Raw genomic sequence first — 25,372 nt, 5'->3', positions numbered from 1 at the left:
CAGCTGCTCTTCATTGGCGCGGTCTCAGTGACGCGGTTTCTCGCACACCATACACCTGCATCTGCATCCACATTCTCACTCTGCAGACATACTGGGTGCGTGCCAGAGGGTGTAGCCGGCCGCGGTGGTCTCGCGGTTAAGGCGGTCTGTCCGGAACCGCGTGACTGCTACGGTCGCAGGTTCGAATCCTGCCTCGGGCATGGATGTGTATGATGTCCTTAGGTTAGTTAGGTTTAAGTAGTTCTAAGTTCTAGGGGACTGATGACCACAGCAGTTGAGTCCCATAGTGCTCAGAGCCATTTGAACCATTTGAACCAGAGGGTGTAGCACTGAGCACCTGTGGTCGGTAGACTCGACGAGTAGGGGATGTTTTCACGTGAAACAGAGGTGCCGCTCTGCTCTGCTTACGGTCCCTATCCCTTGTCAGTGCGGATCGTTCATACTTGGAAGATGGGACACACCAGCGGTCTGGTTCGTACACTGACTGCGTCCCCAGAGAACCGAAGCTGTCACTTACCTCACCCGAAACTGAGCCACGGTGATCTGTCCATTTAATATCCACATAGCTAGTGTGTTTTTGTAACTTGCTCGATTCCAACTGTTATTCTCTGATATTGGCTATTACTATTCTGCGTTTTGTAAAGGGCACATTTTTACATTTACGAACATTCAAGCAAGTAACGTACCAAAAAACGCAAATGGTGCTTCTTTTTACGGTATGCTAACCGGTTTCAGTCGTACATAGCCCTTCCTTGAGCAGTAATGTTTCCGTTGTCCTTGAGCAGTTGAGGCCAGGTGCCTTTTGCACCACACACCAGCAATAGAGACATGACTGCTCAAGGATGGACTACGTAGCACTGTAACTTGTCTCTGTATCGTAGAAATGAGCACCATTTGCGATCTCGACTGGCTGTTTTTTACTACATTACGAGCTCCAAAACTACTTAAATACCTGTGCGGTCTTTACACCACTTTGAAATCTTATTCCAGCATTGTGCAGATTTTTTCAGACAATACTTCGTAATAATCTGCAAAAACGGAGCTTGTTATTAATATTCTGCTAGGTCTCCGGCAGTCCGTGTGAACAAAAAGGGTCCCAACACACTTCTGTGAGGAATGCTCAAACTTAATTCTACCTCTGTCTACGACTCTCCATCGAAAACACCAAAGTGCGTCCTCCCTAAGTAATCTCTAAATGGGTCACAAATTTTGTTCGCTGACTCAAATAATAGTACTTTTCTTAATAAAAGGTATTGTGATGATAAATAGTTCTCGGAAGTCACGAAATACTGCATTTGAATGACTGCCTTCAGCCATGGCTTTCAGGAAGGCATGTAACAGGGCAAACTGGGTTTCGCGTGATCACTTGTTTGGAATGCGTGAGGGTTGGCTTGGGAAGGTTATTCTGTTCCAGATAATTGATTACGCTGGACTTAAGACTTTCTACGACTGCACAGCAGTTTTCTCTCTATTTTTTTTCCCAACGGCTGCACCGTACATTGCGGTTAAAATGAAACCTGGTTTAGCTGCAAATTCTGTATACACACATAAAAAATTTTGCATCACCCCAGTTCCCAGAACTCCTGAAGGTAGACTTTGACTGTAGACATTGTATCACAGACACAGTCCCTTAGACTGCATGAGCAGCGCCTGTTGGACGGAGGGCGTCCCCCAGCCGATTAGTTCCAGTCATCCCACCAGGAAGGAGGTACACGGCTCGTGCTGTGTGTAGTTCAACCATGCCCAGACGGCCAATGCCGCGGTTCGGTCGCGTCCACATTGCTACTTTGTCCCAGGAAGGGCTCTCAGCAAGGGAAGTGTACAGGTGTCTCGGAGTGAACCGAAGCGATGTTGTTCGGACATGGAAGAGAGACAGGAACTGTCGACGACATGCCTCACTCAGGTCGCCCAAGGGCTACTACTGCAGTGGATGACAGCTTCCTACGGATTATGGCTCGGAGGAACCCTGGCAGCAACGCCACCGTGTTGAATAATGCTTTTCGTGCAGCGACAGGACATCGCGTTACGACTCAAACTGTGCGCAGTAGGCTGCATGACGCGCAACTTCACTCCCGACGTCCGTGGCGAGGTCCATCTTTACAACCACGACACCATGCAGCGCGGTACAGATAGGCCCAAAAACATGCCGAATGGACCGCTCAGGACTGGCATCACGTTCTCTTCACCGATGAGTGTCGCATATGCATTGAACCAGACAACCGTCGAAGACGTGTTCGGAGGCAACCCGGTCAGGCTGAAAGCCTTAGACAAACTGTCCAGCGAGTGCAGTGTTTTGGGCTGGTATTATGTGGAGCCGACGTACGCCGCTGGTGGTCATGGAAGGCGCCACCGTACGTCTGTACGATACGTGAATGCCATCCTCCGACCGACAGCGCAACCATATCGGCAGCATACTGACGTGGCATTCGTCTCCATGGACGACAATTCGCGCCCCCATCGTGCTCATCCTTCAGGATAACGACATCGCTCGACTAGAGTGGCCACCATGTTGTCCAGACATCAACCCTATTGAAGATGCCTGGAAAGGGCTGTTCATGGACGACGTGTCCCACTAGCCACTCTGGGGGATCTACGCTGAATCGCCGTTGTGGAGTGGGACCAACTGGACCGACAGTGTCTTGATGAACTTGTGAAAAATATGCCACGACGAATATAGGAAGGGATCAATGCAAGAGGGCGTGCTACTGGGTATTAGAGATACCTGTGTGTACAGCAATGTGGACGACCACCTCTGCAGATCTCCCTGTATGGTGGTACAGCATGCAGTGTGTGGTTTTCATGAGGAATAAAAAGGGCGGAAATGATGTTTGTGGAACCGAGGTGATGCGAAACGTTTCTTAATGTGTGTAGAATGTATGCTTTAAGTACTGTTACAGACGTAACTGTAAAATAATAGTGTGCGGGGTTGAGGGGAAAGGTGGATTTTCAAAATTTTTTCGGTTTTTCATTTTAATTGGCTTTCATATGACAAGAGGCAAAGAAGACAGAGGTGTTTCATGCTGTCATGAAATACATCAGTCTGTTGCAGCACCGTAAGCGCGTAAGAAGGTAACATTTGTCGTCCCTGAATCGATAGCGGCGGCCATCCTGATTTAGGTTTTCCGTCACTTCCCTAATCAGGCAAATGCCAGGATGGTTCCTTTGAAAGGGCACGCTCGATTTCGTTCCCAGTCCTTCCCTAATCGGAGCTTGTGCTGCGTCTCTGATGACTCGTTGTCGACGGCGCGTTAAGCACTGACCTCCTCCTCCTCCTGCTGTATCGACAGCGAGCGGCTAGAAGTAGCTCCCGCTTGTTGATGAATATGACGTACAGAGACCGGTGTATGTGATAATAGTAATAACGATAATAATGGGTTTGAAATGTGTGCACATACGAGTAGTTCGCATTCTTGTGCGAACGTCTAGGATCCACTTGTAGACCTCAAGACGTACTGCAAGTAAATACGTTCGCGAAAGAAGAGTGCCGGTCGTTTAAAGGTAGGGCCACACACGTCCGGGCCGTTTCAGGGCCGTGCGTGGGCCGTGCTCTGGTCCGTTCCTGCAGGGGCCACACGTGACCGGGGCACGGCCGTGTCTCTGTTGTTCCTTGTAGTGAACTGTGTCAAAGCTGTAAAACATGTTCACTCATTTTCGTAATAATGAATTAGGACTTATACCACTTGCTTTAGACGAAGAGGAAAAAGAACGAAGGCAAACGAAAAGAAGAAAGTTATGGATCCACAGTACCTGGAAAACAAGACCTGGCCGGCCGGAGTGGCCGACCGGTTCTAGGCGCTACAGTCTGAATCCGCGCGACCGCCACGGTCACAGGTTCGAATCCTGCCTCGGGCATGGATGTGTGTGATGTCCTTAGGTTAGTTATGTTTAAGTAGTTCTAAGTTCTAGGCGACTGATGACCTCAGATGTTAAGTCCCATAGTGCTCAGGGCCATTTCAACCATTTTTTTTTTTTTTTAAACAAGACCAGTACAGGGAGAGTTTCGAACATTATCTTCTCATCTCATAGATGATGAGACTAGGTTTCGTCAATATTTTAGGATGACGCAGTACACCTTCTGTGAACTTTTAAAGAAACTACAGTCAAGACTGAGAAAAAACGACACTTTCTGGAGAGTATCAGTTTCACCCAGAGAACGACTGGCTGTTTTTTAAAGGTAGGTTAAAGAAAAGTACACAGAACACAAATAAAGTTTTAAGGACAGCATTTTTATTTTATTACTTTAGTTCCATAAAAACACGGGAGAACTGCCGTAAGTCAGTAACATCTTGCCACGATATTTCGGCACAAAGTCTTTTGGCCATCTTCAGGTGAATACAGCTGGAGAAGTGTGCTGTACTTGTGGCAAGATGTTACTGACTTACGGCAGTTCTCCCGTGTTTTTATGGAACAATCAGGACGCCGGGAAAATTTCAAACATCACATATTAGTTTAGTAATTGAAAGATAAATACATAAGTTAGTAAATAATACAGTTAAATTTCTACTACCCTAAGAAAAACAAATGAGGACTATTCAGTGAATTAGTTTCTGAAGCTGATGAGGATACAGGGGAACTTGCAGGATGATGGCTTTGGTTATTTATACACGAATTGTGGGAATCCCTTTACAGATCCAAAAGCTGCTGTGTAGGTTCTGTTGACTCGTTTTCCACAGGTGAAGGATAAGGTGTTGAAACTGATTTTGCTGAGGAATTGGAGGATGATGGAGTGAATTGATGGACTGATACGTCATTCGTGAGTTGCTTCAGTTCAAAGTCTAGTACAATTGAAATAATCCTACTTTTAGCTTGATGAAAAAGTAGTGGATGCAACGATTTTAGGGCTGGTGCTATACCAGCCAAAAAAGCATCAACTGGGTTTTGTAATTCTCTGTTTTTCTGCCAAAATGTAAGCCATGAGCTGGCTTGGTGCAGATTCTTGTGGTTTAACCTCACGCTGAAATTTTCGTTTCAGTGGTGTTTTCATAAACGTGTTCTTATTTGAAGTGACGGACGAATGAGCTGAGGACATCTGGGAATGCCGAGTGCGCTCTATCAAATTCTCTGTTTCACTACCCTGGGTTTTAATGATCTATTCTTCATCTGCAATGTCTTCTTGTGTAGAGTCTATTTCGTTTTCAACAATATACTGCTCTTCTTGGGAATCTGTATTTGATTCTTGTTTATGCTCATTATTGTCTTGCGTGTAAGGAACATTGGAAACTTTCTCGTTCTACCATTTAAGGTAGCAGGAACTTTAAGAGATCTTCAACTTATATTTATGTTGATGAACAGCAGCTTGTCCTGCAACAGTTTTAGTTTTCCTTTTCTGCGGGGTCTTCCATAGTTGGTCACGAACAGATGCCCATTTATTTTGCATTCCTCTATTCCAGCTGTAGCAAAAAGATTTTAAATGGCGTATTTATATTACAAGATTTAAAATGCCGCAAATATTTTATGGTTCAAATGGCTCTGAGCACTATGGGACTTAACATCTATGGTCATCAGTCCCATAGAACTTAGAACTACTTAAACCTAACTAACCTAAGGACATCACACAACACCCAGCCATCACAAGGCAGAGAAAATCCCTGACCCTGCCGGGAATCGAACCCGGGCGTGGGAAGCGAGAACGCTACCACGAGATGCGGGCATATTTTATGGATTATACAGTATTTCTGATCTTATAAAGTTCAATTTTTTTTTCAGGTTCCTTGCTACAGGCGATTCCTTTAAAACTATTTTCTTCAGCTACAGGTTGAGAAAATCCACAGTTGGAGCTATCGTCCATGACATCTCCAGAGCAGTTATCGATTTATTGTTAGAAGAGGTGATGCCTGTGCCGAATGAAGAAAAATGGAATGCTATAGCTGAGGAGTTGTGGACAAAATCGCAGTTTGCAAACTACATTGGATCTCTAGATGGAAAGCACGTAACAATACTGGCTCCGAACAACTCAGGAAGTCTCTATTGGAATTACAAAAAAACATATTACATTGTGCTTCTTGCTCTGGTTGACCCATGTTATAATTTTATTGCAATAGACGTGGGAGTGTACGGAAAAAACTCTGATGGAGGCATTCTAGTAAATTCTAACCTTGGAAAGTCATTGGAAAACAATATGCTTTGCGTCCCAAAGAGTAAAACTTTACCCGGAACTGATGTTGAACTTCCAATGGTAATTTTAGGCGATGAAGCTTTTCCTCTCAAAACATACTTCATGCAACCATATCCTGGCAGGAACTTAACAAATGACAAGGCTATTTTTAATTATCGTTTGAGTCGGGTAAGAAGAATATCCGAAAATGCATTCGGTATATTGGAACAGAAATTTCGAATATTTAGAAGCATCCTTCAGGGAGATTCTAATAACCTTACAGTGATTCTGACGGATGCGTGTGTACTATACAACTTAATTCGAGAAATGGAAGGTTATAGCGTGCCCGAACAGAGGATGGATCAAAAGGAAACTGCTGAGGGATCTGGAAGATCATCAAATCTTCGAAACCTACCTCGAATCCGGGGGAGATCAACAGATGCTGCATTTGCTGTACGAGAACAACTCAAGTTCCTGAATTCTCCACAAGGGACTGTGGAGTGGGAAGAACATGTCGCCTTGGCGATATAACGATGACATAAACCAAACATCTGTTTGTAAAATAAAAAGTAAATAAATATCTTTCGGGCATTAAAACTTGTATAGTTTTTATCTTACCTTTGTCTTGTAGGTCTGTTGCAATTTTCTTCCAAACTCTGTCTTTGTACTCGATATTCCTGTAGTTTTCACTTCGCTGATCGTAAAGAACAGGAAACTTACGAACTTCTTCTATTAGTCGTTCCACATCCATGTTTTCTACACAGAACAGTCTTGCGCAGTTGCACAGCTCACAAGACAACTCTACCGTCAGGCCGTGTCCGTCGCGTGACAAATTAAACACGGCGAACCCCGCCCGGCCCGGCCCCGGCCCGTTGACGTTCCCCGTGCACGCCCGGTCATCGTTTTAATGACTTATTTTGTTGTCCGGGTGACAGCCGATACTCGGACGTGTCTCGGCACGGACACGGTCCAGACGTGCGTGTCCCGACCTTAAAGCGCACGTTCGGCGTCCGTCGCAGCCAGTCGAGTAACACACACACACACACACACACACACATACACACACCTGTGTGGCTGCCTGCAGTCAGGCGCAGCGCCGGCAGCCTTCCTCGCTTCGCAGTTGAAAGTTGGCAACAGTGCTCCCAACCGTCAGTGTCCTTCCTTCGCCGTTCCAAGTGACTAGTGTACTGTCGCGAACGTTTTTCTTGGGCAATCACGATTCACGTGATGTTATAATGAGCAACTGCATTTTGTGAGTAAATTGTGGAAAATAACATTATCGATTTTCTATTGTCTTCCACCGTTACTCGCTACATGCGTTTGGCGTGTAGCTAGTGGGTTTGGAAAACGTGTACAAAACGTCATTTGCACTTTTCAAGTCGTATTACAAACGTTTGTGAGATGCGCTGGTGCACTTGTTTTGTTCCACCCTCGTAGACCGTATGAGACGTTACCACGATGTATATTATTCTTTACTACCGACCCAGCTCAGAAACTGTTGGTTAAAATATTCGATTATTTCAGATTGCAAGTCTCACATCACACCCTGACGATTAGGTGGTTACCTTTTCATTAATGGTCATATTTATTTCGATACTTTAGAACTGCGTAACTCACTCCACATTTTTCAAAGTTTTTGCAGCGAATTACAGAGTGCGAATTACGACTGCTAATCTGAGGAAAGCAAAAATTGGCGGTTTGAAATTGTCGCCATATTTCGAAATGAGAGGTGAATGCTAGGTTACAAGAGAGAGTGAATAAAAGTGACCCAGCCGCATTTCGACCCCATAACCTTTTGGTTTCCAGCCGCACACTCTACCGCTTCTTTTTCCTCTAAGGAATACATGGGACTTGTTGCGGATTCGACCCATAGCTCCGTGGTAGATGTGGATTTGATGCCCCACTTTTTTTGTTTTTAATTGATTTATTGATTATTCAGTGTTGAAAACTTACAAATTTACTACTTAAAAAACAAAGAAAAATTCGGAGTTAATCCTATATGACCTCCGTCATTTAAAAAAAGAAAGAAAAGATCATTTCTAGTCGTTGCCTGCAACATCTTTTTGTTTACTTTTCATTAATGAAAGAAAACGAGACAAACAGGGCTACAAAAGTGAACTAAACTTCGTAATAATGCACCTGAAAAGGGGCTATGACGAAAATACGACGAGGACCGGTCAGCTCAACAATTTTTTTTGTCACTTTCTGCCAGGAGCAAGGTTAACAGGAATGAAACATTCAACAGAAAAGGGATTCTACACATCATCCAACTCTCTGACGAATAAAAGCGAGATAAAGCATATTCGCAAAAAGCACACGATAGCGTGGCATCCTTTGCCATGTGCAGTAGGCCGTAAGCATATGCTGGTAAAAGGCATAAGGGTTCCTGTCATACCCACTCCTCACCACGTAATGAAAACATAATGCCCGACAAGCCACATAACTGTATTGTTCTTCGTTCTGGGAAAGAAGACTGAATCGGAAGTTGCCAGTTCCATAGCCCTGGCAAGAAAGGCCAATTGCCGGCGGAGCCAACTCCAATGCCTGTTACACAGGGGCCCAACTGATATAAGGCATCCGTTCCATGACGACTGGATCTGTCTGTCTCACTCAGGCCAATGCGAGAAAGACAAACGTTGGTGGGGACAAGCTTATGAACTACTTGGTAACATGAGGACACCACTTCCATCGGGAAAATACATAGGCTGACAGTGGACCAAACAACCTTCATATCCGTCTCTGTTGAAAGGGACACCACAGAGCAAACGCGATTTACAAGCGTTCAGCGAGATAACAGCATTTTTACAGAGATGCAACTGGGAATGAATATAAGCCCTTAAATAACTGACATCAATAAAAATTTCCCGAATGTGCCGTAATTTGTTTCTCATCTAACTAACATGTACTGGAAGGATTAAGCTCGCAGGTCGGAGACAGGCGAAAGGACGAGCTTTAACTGATTGGGAGACGCGAGAACACGTTAAAGTAGTGCGTCGGAGAAATAAAAGAGGAGTCGTGGGTCGACCACCACGGAGGCCGAAACCTCCCCTCAGAAGGGCTCTCGCCCTAACCCAATAGCGCACCCCGAAAATTCAGTTTCGTCGAATAAATTTTCGGAACATCATCTCAGGAAGGTGCAACAAAATACTCAACGCACAAGTTTTCAAGGTTCGAACCTGACGGGGAGGAAGCGACACTTGTATTCCGACGGACCTACAGTTTAACTCACTCTTCTTCATCGGACAACGATCAAGAATAACACCCAATGATCGATGGGGGACGACGGCCAAAGTCCATGTAATCTCAACCGCGTTAAATCTCCGTAAACGAGTAACCAACGTTTCTGGTCGTTAATCTGTGCTCCCGTAAGACGATAAAATTAATCCGAGGCTCCCTTGATCACCAGTATGTCGCCATGAGCACGAAATTAATTATTTCGTGTTTAGGGTTCTCATTCTTTAATTGCTTCAAATTCATCTTGGTTTGCACGCGAATAAAATCGGCAGTCTTCTTTTCATTAAGACATCTGTGAGTGTCGATTAATATATTTCTTATTTCAACTATCGAGACTTTATTCTTCTCCGCATTATATATATATATATATATATATATATATATATATATATATATATATATATATATATATATATATATGTAGCCAAATTTGACTGCAGAAAAATGATGTAAATTTCACTGATCTGACTACTGAAAAAGTTGTAATGTTGTTGCATTAATTTAGTCTGAAAGCGGTGCTGATAGACAATAAAAGCGGGTTAAAAACTGTGAGCTGTCTGGGGAAGTTAACCTTGCATTACTGCGCAACTGTTTCACCAGGTATCTAGTCTAGCTTACCAAATTCACAACCAGACTATCATTAATTACAATCTTTTAATAGTCATACGAAAACCGGTGATATATATTCCTGGAAATGGAAAAAAGAACACATTGACACCGGTGTGTCGCACGGCACAGCAGACGCACCAGGAACCGCGGTGTTGGCCGTCGAATGGCGCTAGCTGCGCAGCATTTGTGCACCGCCGCCGCCAGTGTCAGCCAGTTTGCCGTGGCATACGGAGCTCCATCGCAGTCTTTAACACTGGTAGCATGCCGCGACAGCGTGGACGTGAACCGTATGTGCAGTTGACGGACTTTGAGCGAGGGCGTATAGTGGGCATGCGGGAGACCGGGTGGACGTACCGCCGAATTGCTCAACACGTGGGGCGTGAGGTCTCCACAGTACATCGATGTTGTCGCCAGTGGTCGGCGGAAGGTGCACGTGCCCGTCGACCTGGGACCGGACCGCAGCGACGCACGGATGCGCGCCAAGACCGTAGGATCCTACGCAGTGCCGTAGGGGACCGCACCGCTACTTCCCAGCAAATTAGGGATACTGTTGCTCCTGGGGTATCGGCGAGGACCATTCGCAACCGTCTCCATGAAGCTGGGCTACGGTCCCGCACACCGTTAGGCCGTCTTCCGCTCACGCCCCAACAACGTGCAGACCGCCTCCAGCGGTGTCGCGACAGGCTTGTACAGCCCTCTCGCAGTGTCCGGAGCAAGTATGGTGGGTCTGACACACCGGTGTCAATGTGTTCTTTTTTCCATTTCCAGGAGTGTAGTACTGAGATCTGGACAGATGGCAGCCCTACACAGACATACCCTCTTCTTCGAGGGTCATCTTTAACTTCCGTCCGTACATTTTTAAACCGTGTGAACCGTTTGTAACACCGAGTACAGCTTTAGCACTCACTACCGTAGGTTTCCTGCATCATTTGACTTGTCTGTGTAAAGTTTTTCTTGAGTTTCAAGCAAAATTTAATGCAGACGCATTGCTCCTGTAACTCTGCCGTCTCGAAATTCGCAAACTGTGCGACACAACGTTCTTCTAAATACAGCACTGAACAGTAATTGACTTGCAACAATGAAACTTCTGGCCGTCACATATTAAACATAGGTATATGCAGTGATGCCAACCGCATTTAGCTGCCAAACGCCATTGGCTCGAAATTTCGAATTTTCTGGAATTTTTTGAACAGGTCTCGTATGGTTTGATTTTTGTAAAAAAATAATCCTGGCTGCAGCAAAGCAGACTGGGGAAAGGCGCGGCTGTTCTGTATCCGGTCAAGGCATGTGTGTGTAACGAGAAATCGGCATACCTGCTGGTGAAACGCTTACAGGCACCAGCTTGTGGATCCGATTGTGAGCCGTGCTTACATTTTCCACTGTGTTCATCAGAAATCCTCGCTGCAGACACAGATAAAAGTCGGCAGATATTAATTGCTACCTCAGGCAGACGCGGGTTCAGCACCCACGCGGCTTCTCCGAATATTGTCCCATGAGAAAGCTGACCTCGCAAAACAGAGAAAACTAAAGAGATTTTTGGAAGATGGCTGTCAATATCTGTTAGGTAATGTACACACATCAAAAAGTTTTGCATCAGCTTGGTTCCCATAACTACTAAAGATAGACGTTGACTGTGGATATTGTATCACAGGCACAGTCCCTTTGACTGTTCAGAGATCTCACTAATGCCGCCCAAAGATGTAAACAACCGTGCATGAGCGGTGCCTATTAGACGGAGGGGGCTCAACACCCGATCAGTTGCACCATTACACCAGGAGTGAGGTACACATTACTCGTGCTGTCTGTAGTTCAACCGTCCTTAGACGGTCAGTAGCGCGTTTCGGTCGCGTCCACATTGCTACTTTGTCCCAGGAAGGGCTCTCAGCAAGGGAATTGTACAGGTGTCTCGTAGTGAACCAAAGCGATGTTGTTCGGACATGGAGGAGATACAGAGAGACAGGAACTGTCGACGACATGCCTCGCTCAGGCCACCCAAGGGCTACTACTGCAGCGGATGACCGCTACCTACGGATTATGGCTCGGAGGAACCCTGGCAGCAACGCCAACATGTTGAGAAAGCTTTTCGTGCAGCCACAGGACATCGCGTTACGACTCAAACTGTGCGCAATAGGCTGCATGACGCGCAGCTTCACTCCCGACGTCCATGGCGAGGTCCATCTTTACAACCACGACACCATGCAGCGCAGTACAGATGGGCCCAACAACATGCCGAATGGACCGCTCAGGACTGGCATCACGTTCTCTTCACCGATGAGTGTCGCATATGCTTGCAACCAGACAACCGACTGAGACGTGTTTGCAGGCACAGGGTTGCAGGCATATGCGACACTCATCGGTGAAGAGAACGTGATGCCAGGCCGAACGCCTTAGACACACTGTCCAGTGACTGCAGCAAGGTGGAGGTTCCTTGCTGTTTTGGAGTGGCATTGTGTGGGGCCGACATACGGCGCTGGTGGTTACGGAATGCGCCCCCGTAACAGCTGTACGATACATGGATGCCATCCTCCGACTGATAGTCCGACCATTGGCGAAGCATTCGTCTTCAACGACGACAATTCGCGCCCTCATCGTGCACATCGCGTGAGTGACTTCCTGCAGGATAACGACACCGCTCGACACAGTGGCCAGCATGTTCTCCAAACATCAACCCCATCGAACATGCCTGGGGTAGATTGAAAAGTGCTGCTTCGGGACGACGTGACCCAACAACCACTCTGAGTGATCTACGCCGAACCGCCGTTGGGGAGTGGTACAGTCTGGACCAACAGTGCCTTGATGAACTTGTGGATAGTGTGCCGCGACGAATACAGGCATGCATCAATGTAAGAAGACGCGCTACTGGGTATTAGAGGTACCGGTGTCAACAGAAATCTGGACCTCCACCTGTGAAGGTGTCAGTATGGTGGTACAACATGTGTGGTTTTCATGAGCAATAAAAAGGGCGGAAATGCGGAAACGTTGTTTATGTTGATCTCTATTCCAATTTTCCGTACAGGTTCCGGAACTCTCATAACCGAAGTGACGCAAAATCTTTTTTGAAGTATGTATAAAACGCATATTTGAACCATCAGCTGTTTCTATTTTAAACCCAAATTCTACCCGTTTTGTTCTTTGACCATCTTCACGATTGAAGGGTTAAAATAATTTAAGCCACCATATTGCATTAGCCATTACTTAAAATGTGTTGTCCATCCCTGGGATGTAAGTAACTGAGACAGAACTTTAGAAGCAAAAATCCAGGTTCTAAATGTATACAGCGCAGTACAAGATTTCAGTTCCTAACCATCTTCGGAAAAATACCGCGATGAAATCTAGATTCTTTTACTAAAAAACTAAAACTAATCTCCTCCCGAACAGGCCATGAAGGCCCAACGGTACAGACCGGCCGCAGTGTCGTCATCAGCCCACAGGCGCCACTGGATGCGGATGTTGTTGTTGTTGTTGTTGTTGTTGTGGTCTTCAGTCCTGAGACTGGTTTGATGCAGCTCTTCATTCGACCCTATCCTGTGCAAGCTGCTTCATCTCCCAGTACCTACTGCAACCTACATCCATCTGAATCTGCTTAGTGCATTCATCTCTTGGTCTCCCTCTACGATTTTTACCCTCCACGCTGCTCTCCAATACTAAATTGGTGATCCCTTGATGCCTCAGAACATGTCCTATCAACCGATCCCTTCTTCTGGTCAAGTTGTGCCACAAACTCCTTCCCAGTTCTATTCAATACCTCCTCATTAGTTATGTGATCTACCCATCTAATCTTCAGCATTCTTCTGTAGCACCACATTTCGAAAGCTTCTATTCTCTTCCTGTCCAAACTATTTATCGTCCATGTTTCACTTCCATACATGGCTACACTCCATACAAATACTTTCAGAAACGACTTCCTGACACTTAAATCTATACTCGATGTTAACAAATTTCTCTCCTTCAGATACGCTTACCTTGCCATTGCCAGTCTACATTTTATATCCTCTCTACTTCGACCATCATCAGTTATTTTACTCCGCAAATAGCAAAACTCCTTTACTACTTTAAGTGTCTCATTTCCTAATCTAATTCCCTCAGCATCATCCGACTTAATTCGACTACATTCCATTATCCTCGTTTTGCTTTTGTTGATGTTCATCATATATCCTCTTTTCAAGACACTGTCCATTCCGTTCAACTGCTCTTCCAAGACCTTTGTTCTCTGTGACAGAATTACAATGTCATCGGTGAACCACAAAGTTTTTACTTCTTCTCCATGGATTTTAATACCTACTCCAAATTTTTCTTTTGTTTCCTTTACTGCTTGCTCAATATACAGATTGAATAACATCGGGGAGAGACTACAACCCTATCTCACTCCCTTCCCAACCACTGCTTCCCTTTCATTTCCCTCGACTTTTATAGGTGCCATCTGGTTTCTGTACAAATTTTAAACAGCCTTTCGCTCCCTGTATTTTACCCCTGCCACCTTTAGACTTTGAAAGAGAGTATTCCAGTCAACATTGTCAAAAGCTTTGTCTTAAGTCTACAAATACTAGAAACGTAGGTTTGCCTTTCCTTAATCTTACTTCTAAGATAAGTCGTAAGGTCAGTATTGCCTCACGTGTTCCAGTATTTCTACGGAATCCAAACTGATCTTCCCCGAGGTTGGCTTCAACCAGTTTTTCCATTCGCCTGTAAAGAATTCGTGTTAGTATTTTGCAGCTGTGACTTATTAGACTGATAGTTCGGTCATTTTCACATCTGTCAACAACTTTTACCAAAAACAATAAGTGCCAACATAGCACCCAAATTCAAAGACTGCCCAGTTATCTCAGTTGATGTAGAAGGTCCTTTACTGCTTATGAAAATGTTTTGAGTGATCGAAGACAGAACCTTACTACGGAACATTTGGAACTGTACTTGGTAGTTTATGTTTACAATAGTAGAAAAGTGTGAAATAAATTATGAATGGTGCTTTAGTACAATAGTATTAATTAAAAATTAATGCTGTTCAAACAATTGATTGTATGTTGTTTTAAATCAAATTTTACGGAGTTTTTGAGCGTTCGTCTGTGCTTGCGATATATCTCGACGTTGATCCTGTATATATCGATTTTTTCGCTGTGACTCACGTCACATCCATTATTTGCCGACAACAATAGCAAAGAAGTAACAATTCTTGAAACAAGTTGTGGATCCCCATTTTGCAAGTTTTTAGAAAATAATCCCTGCAAGGTCGCCTTCGTAACCTCTACCGGAAAGTACTCAGAAAAATTATATCAGCATTCTAAATGCATCGATTATTTGCGTGGCCGGCGCTCTTCCTAGTAACTGATATGCAGAGGTTTCACTTTGAGATATAATCCACACAGTAACAACTACCATGTTTTTTTATTATTTGATCTTGCATATTACGACATTTTTCGTGTGTTTTCAAGCAGTTTTCATGCTTATTTGCATGTATATCTTAAGGTTTTTATGATGCATATGGTCCGGTCTCTAGTTATTACGTTGTATGTGCTTTGAGAAAATATGTGTGTTGATGATGTAATCTGAATAGAAAGCAATTCTCACGGAAGGGAGAGAACACGATTTACGTAAAGCTTACTGGTGTGAGGGAAGCGTGAAGGGTGTCGGATTCCCGTCCGCGGTGAGCACCACGACGCCGCAACGGCAGCGCAACTCAGCTTCCGTCGAGAAACTGGACCGTGCTCGCTGAACACTGTGCTGACCCAACTGCAGCGGCTAAGGGAGGTCGTGGCGTAGGCGGTAGAAATGTGGCTGTCGTGCAGACGACAGCCTCCAGCAATGTTTTTGGCGGAAGGCTCGAAAATGAGAATCTTCCGTCTCGTGAGAATGGTGCGTGTCACCCTGTGACACCTTTGATTTTCCAGGGGGCAGTGAGTAGGAGCGTTACACAGGCTGTGAATGGTGGCCGGCCGGCATCTGGCAGCGTCCCTGACTCACATCTCTGCGACTGGGGATAGTTTTGAACACCTTGATTGCATCCTAGGTTAACTGTACCTACAAATGTCTCCAAACAGCTATTTAACGAAATATCTGTTTATTTCCTTTTTGAGGCGATTGATTGGGGGAGTATAACCGCTCTTTTAATTGAGAACGATATTATCAGGCTTATTCTAATATAGGGGAGAGGTGACCGATAATATCGGAAATAATTAATAGCATTGAAAAAGTTTTAATTAAAATTATCGATGTATAATCTCTCATCAGAATAACCCTCGGAGCAACGTAGCGCGTCAGGAAAATCAAAGACGTCTCAACGCGGCTACTTTTGTTTCTAAATTCTACTATAAAAGCATGCACGGATATTGTTAGTTCTCTTGTTCCCTGCGCTCTCAATAAGTCTAGTCAGTATAAGTTATACTTAGCTATAGGTAGGTCTTTGCCGTGAGACCACGCACTGAGAATATTCGAGGAATTGTGTGCGCGAGAAAAAGTAGGGCTCAGTATTAAACTCTTATTACATGCCGAATAGACGATAATAGGATCTCTGGACTCCACGAAGGGACGTTAAATTGGGCATAAGAACGGAACTGGACACTTAGCTTTGTGAAAGTAAAAGCGTACAAAGTTTGAATGACTATCGAAGTATAGTAATGGACCATAGTCCTTCCTAAAATATCTCTGAGTGACGAATTATAAAAATCACGGACATTTTAGCTACCGTTTTTGCTGGGAGTAATTGTAGGATCAACCCTCTTTTTCTCTATACCCAAAACGCAATCATTCATGTTCATTTAATTATTATTAAATGCTGTTAATAAAAAACTAAAGTGATTTGCTCAATAGCGTGTGTACTAGTCGACGATAATCATAGGCAAGCTGCAAACCGTATCTCTGCACGACGGAAGAGTCGATTATGAAATATTACAAAGGGTAAATTGTGACTTTAAGGCTATTTATCATTTCATTTCCAATCGGACAGAAATAATACAAAATCAGAAACAGTGCAGATAAGTAACAACGTCGGAAACAGAAGTTGAAATAATAACTACCAAAGACGTTATTGACTATCTAGTCTTCGGTAACTCAGCAACAAATAAGGGCCGATTGACTGTGCAAAAAGTCAACACTGATTATTATTATGAAAACCCAAAATTTAGTCGCCGTTGTAGTGAAAATGTTTGTGGCTGCTCCATCTGATGTGTAGATATAACGAAAAGCCGGGCATCTACAGTAGATAACAACATCATCTTACGTCAGAGAAATTGACGACAGCAGACCGCTGGAGGGCGGCTACAGGGGGCAACCTGAAGCAAGCAGCTGCGCTCTGCAGACGATAATTATGAGACGCCTGTATTGTCGCTATCGATGCTGCCGTCTTTTTGTGGGTTTCCACTGGAGTTGCCCGCCTTTCAGACACCGCGATAACAACTGTGCTCCAGCGCTGTACAGGCTCTTTCCTCAGGAAGGATCATGTTTTCTAAAACAGACTTATTACCTACTGTCTCACACAGGGACCGAGAGGCAACAGTGTAGCACCTACAGTTACATGTAACAAGTTCACAAGTCGCACGATGTTTAAATTACACTAACGTCATCTGTTTGCAAACCTCAACTTAAAATAAGTCTGAAGAGAAAATTAAGAAATATTTGTCTAAGTACTTGATAGCCTCTATTTGTAGCCGTAAGTAGCAACTCAATTCAAAGACTGTTATCACGGTACTTGATGGAAGTGATTTCGTGCATACTTTCTCCGGTTTTTGCACGGACTTTTCCATAAGTATGGTACGACTTGGCATTTTTCACATACGCAGATAATAATTGACGGAGATGAAAGAAGCGTTGAGTGACAGAAAAAAATGTGGGTACTCAACAACCCCCCGACATTTCAGTTCTTAGTTTGCTACTTGAATTACTCCACTTAGCAACCCATCAAGTCGCAAAAAGCCATTGCTAAGTTACGTGTATGCTGAAGCGTTAATTTATTTTCTAATGTAATTCTCAGATTTGGATAGGACAATGTAAAGCGCTCTTCAGAAACAGATTAACGTAGTGTGAGAAATTTGTGACGAGCTGAATCGCTGCCAGGCGCCAGTGTTTCGGTTACGTCCCCCTGCGCCCTGCTGGAGAGGTCTCCAGCACGCGGAGGGCGGGCTGAGACGGCGGATGTCGCCGACCGGCGCTGGAACAGTTGAGATGTTTCCTCAAGTCTGAGAGAGACTGTAGCCGACAAAAGGACTCATCTGCCTCTCGAGCCATCAGTATCACACTGGATCACCGTGACAATTCTTGATGTACTATTTGGATGCCTCGCAGGAAGCGCCATCATTACTTATTAGACAGTTATCTGACGAATAAAGAGAAGCGGGAAATGGCGAATAATTTTTTTTTTTTACTGCAGAAAATAAATAAAGGGTAATTTGGATATTTGTGGTAAGTTCCTAAGGCACCAAGTTGCTGAGGACATCGGTCTCTAGGGTTACACACTACTTAATGTAACTAAAACTATAAGGACAACACACACACACACACACACACACACACACACACACACACACACACACACACACACCCATGCCCGAGGGTGGACACGAACCTCCGACGGGGGAGGAGGGGGGGGGGGGGGCCTCAGCTCAGACCGGGCGGCTACCCTGCGCGGCAAATTCAGAGTACTTCAATTGCATAATCTGTAAACTGACCTAAGATTATGCGACGTCTATTGCCAAATAAACAAGTGGAGTTCTTAGAATGGAAATTTGAGGTTGTAGGTTGTCTCTCCACCCAGCCAACTGTATTGCGATTTATTTTATCGGTAATTGCTGACTCGTACGCAGAATTTTAGTTAAAGTTATTTATTATAATATTTATGATTCGACAGATACCTTGTTAAAAGTTAAGAATTTTGCCCGTAATTGTAAGAATGTCGTGCAAACGTTTCCAGCATCTACGGTGGGTGTCCACTAAGTGTAGACGAGCATACATGCCAGATAATGCGCATAGGTAGGGAAACAAATTCTACAGGATCGCCGTAACTGTGTTTTGTGCACCACAGGGACTGAATATACAGCTTTCACACGCTGCGACATGGCCGCGAATTGAACAGTGATACGAATATAGAATAAATTTCCTTTATTTCACGTCTATGGGCACAAATTTTTTGTGACCAGCAAAAAATTGTGACCATAGACGTGAAATAAAAAAAAATACAGAGATGTGAGGAAGTGGCGCGCTCTGGGGTGGAACGGACAGAAGCCACCTAGACAGGGCTCGTTTAACAAAGCTTTTGGTTGGTTGGTTGATTTGTGGGAGGGACCAAACTGCGGGGGCATCTGTCCCATCGGATTAGGGAAGGATGGGAAAGGACGTCGGCAGTGCCCTTTCAAAGGAACCATCCCGGCATTTGCCTGAAGCGATTTAGGTAAATCACAGGAAGCCTAAATCAGGATGGCCAGATGCGGGTTTGAACCGACGTCTCCCAAATGCCAGTCCAGTGTGCTAAACACTGCGCCACCTCGCTCGGTAACAAAGCTTTCGTAACACGTTTGTCAGAGAGTGTACCAGTTGCGATTGTGTTATTTACTGATGTGCACGGAAACTGGGCTTGCAAAATGCACCTTCAACATGTACGCTATTTTTTCCCTCTGTTCCAACATCGATTGACTATGCAGCCTCACGGATGTGTTAAGACCGAAGTCAGTCACATATTAGACAAATAAATAAAGCCAAGTGACTGAAACACACTGTCAGTTACAATTCCATTTCGGCAGTATTTGTCGCAATCTTTGCTACACTTGCAGCCGTATGGTATCTTCATCCAACTTGGTTGGATAAAGTAATCTACAAACGCATTGTTATTGTAACTCTACAGTGAAGCCGATAGAGATACCGGAAGATTTTTGTTGGAGAAAGGCATTAATTCACTTGTTCACATTACACGATGTTACGCCAGATAACTGTTCCGGTTATGAAAGTGTCTGAAGCTAGAAAGAAAATGAATATTTGACTGAGAATATTTGTAGCAGGAAGCGTTGACAGTTGGAACATCTCTTTGCACGACAACGTGTACTAAATTATGGGAACTGAAGTCTGCCTGTTAAATAGCTGTGGGTGGCGTGCCAGGGTGGCCGAGCGGTTCTAGCCGCTACAGTCTGGAACCGCGCGACCGCTGCGGTCGCAGGTTCGAATCCTGCCTCGGGCATGGATGTCTGTGATGTCCTTAGATTAGTTCGGTTTAAGTATTTCTAAAGACTAGGGGACTGATGACCTCAGAAGTGCTCAGAGCCATTTGAACCATTTTACTCATTAATTACATAATTCCAAAAAGCTGCCTAAAATCATTTTAGTCCCAATTTTCGTTTCCGATGACATGCATCGATAGAAGTAGTCAGTGATGAAGGCAGACATGTACAAAAATATTAAGAGGAATAGTTGTTCGCATAATGTGCGGATTTGGTATTCGTGTAATTTAATCTGAAACGGTGGCTGTTTTTTAAAGCTCCGAAATCAAACGATGGTTACAGATCGTACTTCCTCAGCAGGAGTGACGTCGGGTGGTCCAGGTAATAGCGAGGGTGTTAACTGAACCTTCCGGCAGAGTCCGGAGCAGCGATGTGAGGGCACGTGTTAGATAACAAGAGTGTTGAGGAGAGAGATGTTGCCGAACATTGGTGCACAGGTGAGACGGCATCGCCTTCGTACCGTGGCCTTCCAACCCTACACAGAGTGTTCCCGTGCGAGGACAGTGAGCGCCGGCCGCTCACAGCCACTGTAGCCGTCGCGGCCCCTTTTCAGCGTGCACGAGGACGACGGCCAGGTGCTGAGCCGACTCCAGCGGCAGAAAGCGCTAGGGAGCCGCACGCATGTCGGTGGTGGAGGGGTGGAGCTGCCGGTTCCGGCCAGCCCTGCTGCGGCTCGCCAGCAAACGCCTCTGACCTCCTAACGGCACGCCAGCCTCTCACTGTCAACACAGTCGACGTGTCTACTACGTCCGCAGCAGGTTTGCGGACGAGGATGTCCGAGTGGGAGCCGAAGTGGCAGGTGAAGTAAAGGGAGGCGGTGTGGTGTTATTTCAAGTCGGGCCCACTGGGAAGCCTGTGCTTCACATTCTGACTGTGCAGTGCGGCCGCCCCGGGCTGCAGGTGGCAAGACGCCAACCGGCCTTCCTCGCCCCCATTCCGCGTACAGTGCCCGCCCCCGGTAGCTGAGTCGTTGCCGGCATGTAGCTCAGCGTGTTCGGTCAGAGAGCTGGTTCGCCTCTGTAATAAAAAACTGAGTGGAAGGATCAATCACCGAACTTGAACAGGATGTCTTGCGACGGGGGGGAAAAAAGAAAAAAAAAACGTGGTCAGCGCGACAGACTGTCAATCGTAAGGGCCCGGGTTCCATTCCCGGCTGGGTCGGAACTGGCGTCAAATCGAAAGACTCGCACCGGCCGAGCGGTCTACCCGACGGGGGGGCCTCGTCACATGACATATATAGCAGACCTTCGAAATAACGAGTTTTTTTACTTGTAGTGTCTGTGTGGAAAACACAGTCCCAAATGCCGGGCAGACAAACGCACGTGACGATACGACTTGCTGTTTGCTGTATATGTATGCTCAGTATCGTATCTGTGAGAGATGGAACAATCGGGTAAAAATGCTCGCCGAACGGCACACAATAGACGTAGAGGCTGTTGGCAGCAGAGCACGAGGATGTTGAGTGCGCGGCTGTGTGTTGTCGCGTCGGCAGCGACTGCACCCGATCCCTTCGTGGGACCGCGAGTCGTGTACTGGCAGCACGGAAAATGTGCGTCGCTACACCGGACGGGAACCACCCAGTTCGGTGGTGGGCGTGTACTTGTCAGCCTTTAGAGGGATACAAACCGATTGAAATTTCGTGAGAAGATCCCGGCGCAACGTAAAACACCTGCCTTTTAACGATGTTCACTCCAAATCTTGTATCACTTCAGCGACACTCTCTCCCCTGCTTCGCGATAATACAAAACGTGCTGCCGTTTTTTGAACTTTCTCGATGTACTCCGTCAACCGCATCTGGTAGGGATAACGCACCGCGCAGCACTAGTCTAAAACAGGGCAGACAAGCCTTGTGTAGGCGGTTACATTTTCTAAGCGCCTGCCAATAAAATGCAGTCTTTGGTTAGCTTTCTCGACAACATTTTGTATTTGTTCCTTCCAATTTAAGTTGTCCCAAGTATTTAGTTGAATTTACAGCCTTTAGATTTGATTCATTTATCGTGTAATGGAAGTTTAACGGATTTCTTTTCACACTCATGTGGATGACCTCACACTATTCATTATTTAGTTTCAGTTGCCAATTTTTGAACCATACAGATATGTTTTCTAAATCATTTTGCGATTTGTTTTGATCTGCTGATGACATACGAGTCGATAACGACAATTTCATCTGCAAACAACGTAAGAAAGCTGAGCAGCTTGTCTCCTAAATCGTTTGTATTGATAACGAATAGCAGATGCCCTATAACACTTCCTTGCGGAACGCCCGAAATCACTTCTGTTTTACTCGATGACTGTCAACTGTGGCCTCTCTCACAGGAAGTCACGAATCCAGTCACATAACTGAGACGATATTCCATAAACACACAATTTCACTACAAGCCACTTTTGTGTTACAGTGTCAAGAGCCTTCTGGAGATGTACAAATACGGAATCAATATCAAATGCCTTGTCGACAGCATTCAACACTTCGTGCGAGTAAATTGCTACCTGTGTTCCACAACAACGATGTTTTCTAAATCCGTGTTGACTGTGTCAAATGGTTCAAATGGCTCTAAGCACTACGGGACTTAACATCTGAGGTCATCAGTCGCCTAGTGTTAGAACTACTTAAGCCTGACTAACCTAAGGACATCACACACATCCATGCCCGAGGCAGGATTCGAACCTGCGACCGAAGCAGCAACGCGGATCCAGGCTGAAGCCCCTAGAACCACTCGGCCAGACTGTGTGTCAATAGACCGTTGTCCTCGAGGTAATTCATAATGTTCGAACATAATGTACGTTCCAGAATCCTGTTGCATAATGACCTTAATGATGTGGGCCTGTAATTTAGTGGATTACTCCCGCTACTTATCTCGAATACGGGTGTGACTTGTGCAACTTTACAGTCTTTGGGTACAGATCTGTCATAGAACGAACGGTTGTATACGATTGTTAAGTATGGAGCTATTGTATCAGCATACTCTGAAAGGAACCAAACTGGTACACAGTCTGGAGGGGAAGACGCTTTTGTTAAGTGATTCAGGTTGCTTGACTACTCCTGGGATATTTATTTATACGTTGCTCATATTGGTAGCTGTTCTCGGTTCTAATTCTGGAATATTTACTCGGTCTTTTTGGTGAAGGAGTTTCGGAGGGCTGTGCTTAGTGACACGTGGTGAGGTGAGCTGGAGGGACGGGGGTGGGGAGCTGTGGCGAGGTGCGGGGCCAGGCGGCAGCAGCCCGAGCCGCTCCCACGGGGCTCTGTGTCGGGACCCGCGGTGGCCAGAGCAGGCGCGCGCTCGTCGCCCGTGACGCCGGCCGGCTGGCGCTCGTCCACTCGCAGCTTTCCGACCTCCTGCGAGATCCGCGAGCCGCGTTATTTTCCTACTAATCGCATCATCGCAGTACACCTGAAGCACTGAAACACCCGACTGCACGGATACTTGCTATAATCCGTTCATCACCTCATGTAAACAGACACAAATGCGAGGATTGGTCAGAACCCCTACCACACGTTTACTCATGAATGTAGGTGCTACTTATGAATTAGATATACAGGGTGTTGCAAAAAGGTACGGCCAAACTTTCAGGAAACATTCCACACACACAAAGAAAGAAAATATGTTATGTGGACATGTGTCCGGAAACGCTTACTTTCCATGTTAGAACTCATTTTATTACTTCTCTTCAAATCACATTAATCGTGGAATGGAAACACACAGCAACAGAACGTACCAGCGTGACTTCAAACACTTTTTTACAGGAAATGTTCAAAATGTCCTCCGTTAGCGAGGATACATGCATCCACCCTCCGTCGCATGGAATCCCTGATGCGCTGATGCAGCCCTGGAGAATGGCGTATTGTATCACAGCCGTCCACAATACGAATACGAAGAGTCTCTACATTTGGTACCAGAGTTGCGTAGATAAGAGGTTTCAAATGCCCCCATAAATGAAAGTCAAGAGGGTTGAGGTCATGAGAGCGTGGAGGCCATGGAATTTGTCCGCATCTACAAATCCGTCGGTCACCGAATCTGTTGTTGAGAAGCATACGAACGCTTCGACTGAAATGTGCAGGAGCTCCATAGTGCGTGAACCACATGTTGTGTCGTACTTGTAAAGGCACATGTTCTAGCAGCACAGGCAGAGTATGAAGTCATGATAACGTGCTCCATTGAGCGTAGGTAGAAGAACATGGGGCCCAATCAACACATTACCAACAATGCCTGCCCAAACGTTGACAGAAAATCTGTGTTGATGAGGTGATTGCACAATTGCGTGCGCATTCTCGGCAGCCCACACATGTTGATTGTAAATATTTACTATTTGATCACGTTGGAACGAAGCCGCACCCGTAAAGAGAACATTTTCACTGAAATGAGGATTGACACATTGTTGGATGAACCATTCGCATAAGTGTACCCGTGGAGGCCAATCAGCTGCTGATAGTGCCTGCACACGCTGGTTCTCCCGTATTACTCTCCATGCAGTGACGTGGGCAACGTTACCTTGTACAGCAGCTACTTCTCTGACATTAGGGTTATCGTTAACTGCACGAAGAATTGCCTCATCCATTGCAGGTGTCCTCGTCGTTCTAGGTCTTCCCCAGTCGCGAGTCATAGGCTGGAATGTTCCGTGCTCCCTAAGACGTCGATCAATTGCTTCGAACGTCTTCCTGTCGGGACACCTTCGTTCTGGAAATCTGTCTCGATACAAACGTACGGCTATTGCCCCGTGCTGATCCATACGTCAAATGGGCATCTGCCAACTCCGCATTTGTAAACATTCCACTGACTGCAAAACCACGTTCGTGATGAACACTACATGTTGATGCTACGTACTGATGTGCTTGAGAACAATGAGTCGCATGCCAACACAAGCACCGAAGTCAACACTCCCTCCCTTCAATTGGACCAACTGGCGGTGAATCGAGGAACTACAGTACATACTAACGAAACTAAAATGAGCTCTAACATGGAAATTAAGCGTTTCCGGACACATGTCCACATAACATCTTTTGTTTATTTGTGTGTGAGGAATGTTTCCTTGAAGTTTGGCCGTACCTTTTTGTAACACCCTGTATTATTACTAAGTCACGTTAAATGAAACTTTAAGATGTTCAAATCTGTTAACAGCCATCAACGTTTTTCTTAATCACGCTTCAACTCAGCAATTTTTATTTTAAAAAAATCGTGCAAAGTCAGAGCCTCCGCATTGTTGCGCTCTTCATACGCAGCATGAAAACAACTGAGGTTGT

General features: G+C 45.4%; 1 protein-coding gene across 1 annotated transcript in view; it reads left to right on the top strand.

Moving 5' to 3' along the window:
* LOC126279125 (cadherin-99C) overlaps positions 1–25,372 on the top strand; it is a 637,420-nt gene that overhangs the window by 94,123 nt on the left and 517,925 nt on the right. The window lies entirely within an intron of this gene.

This window comes from Schistocerca gregaria, chromosome 6 (genome assembly GCF_023897955.1).
Source record: "Schistocerca gregaria isolate iqSchGreg1 chromosome 6, iqSchGreg1.2, whole genome shotgun sequence".
Lineage (NCBI taxonomy): Eukaryota > Metazoa > Arthropoda > Insecta > Orthoptera > Acrididae > Schistocerca > Schistocerca gregaria.
This window is presented reverse-complemented; position numbering and strand designations above follow the sequence as displayed.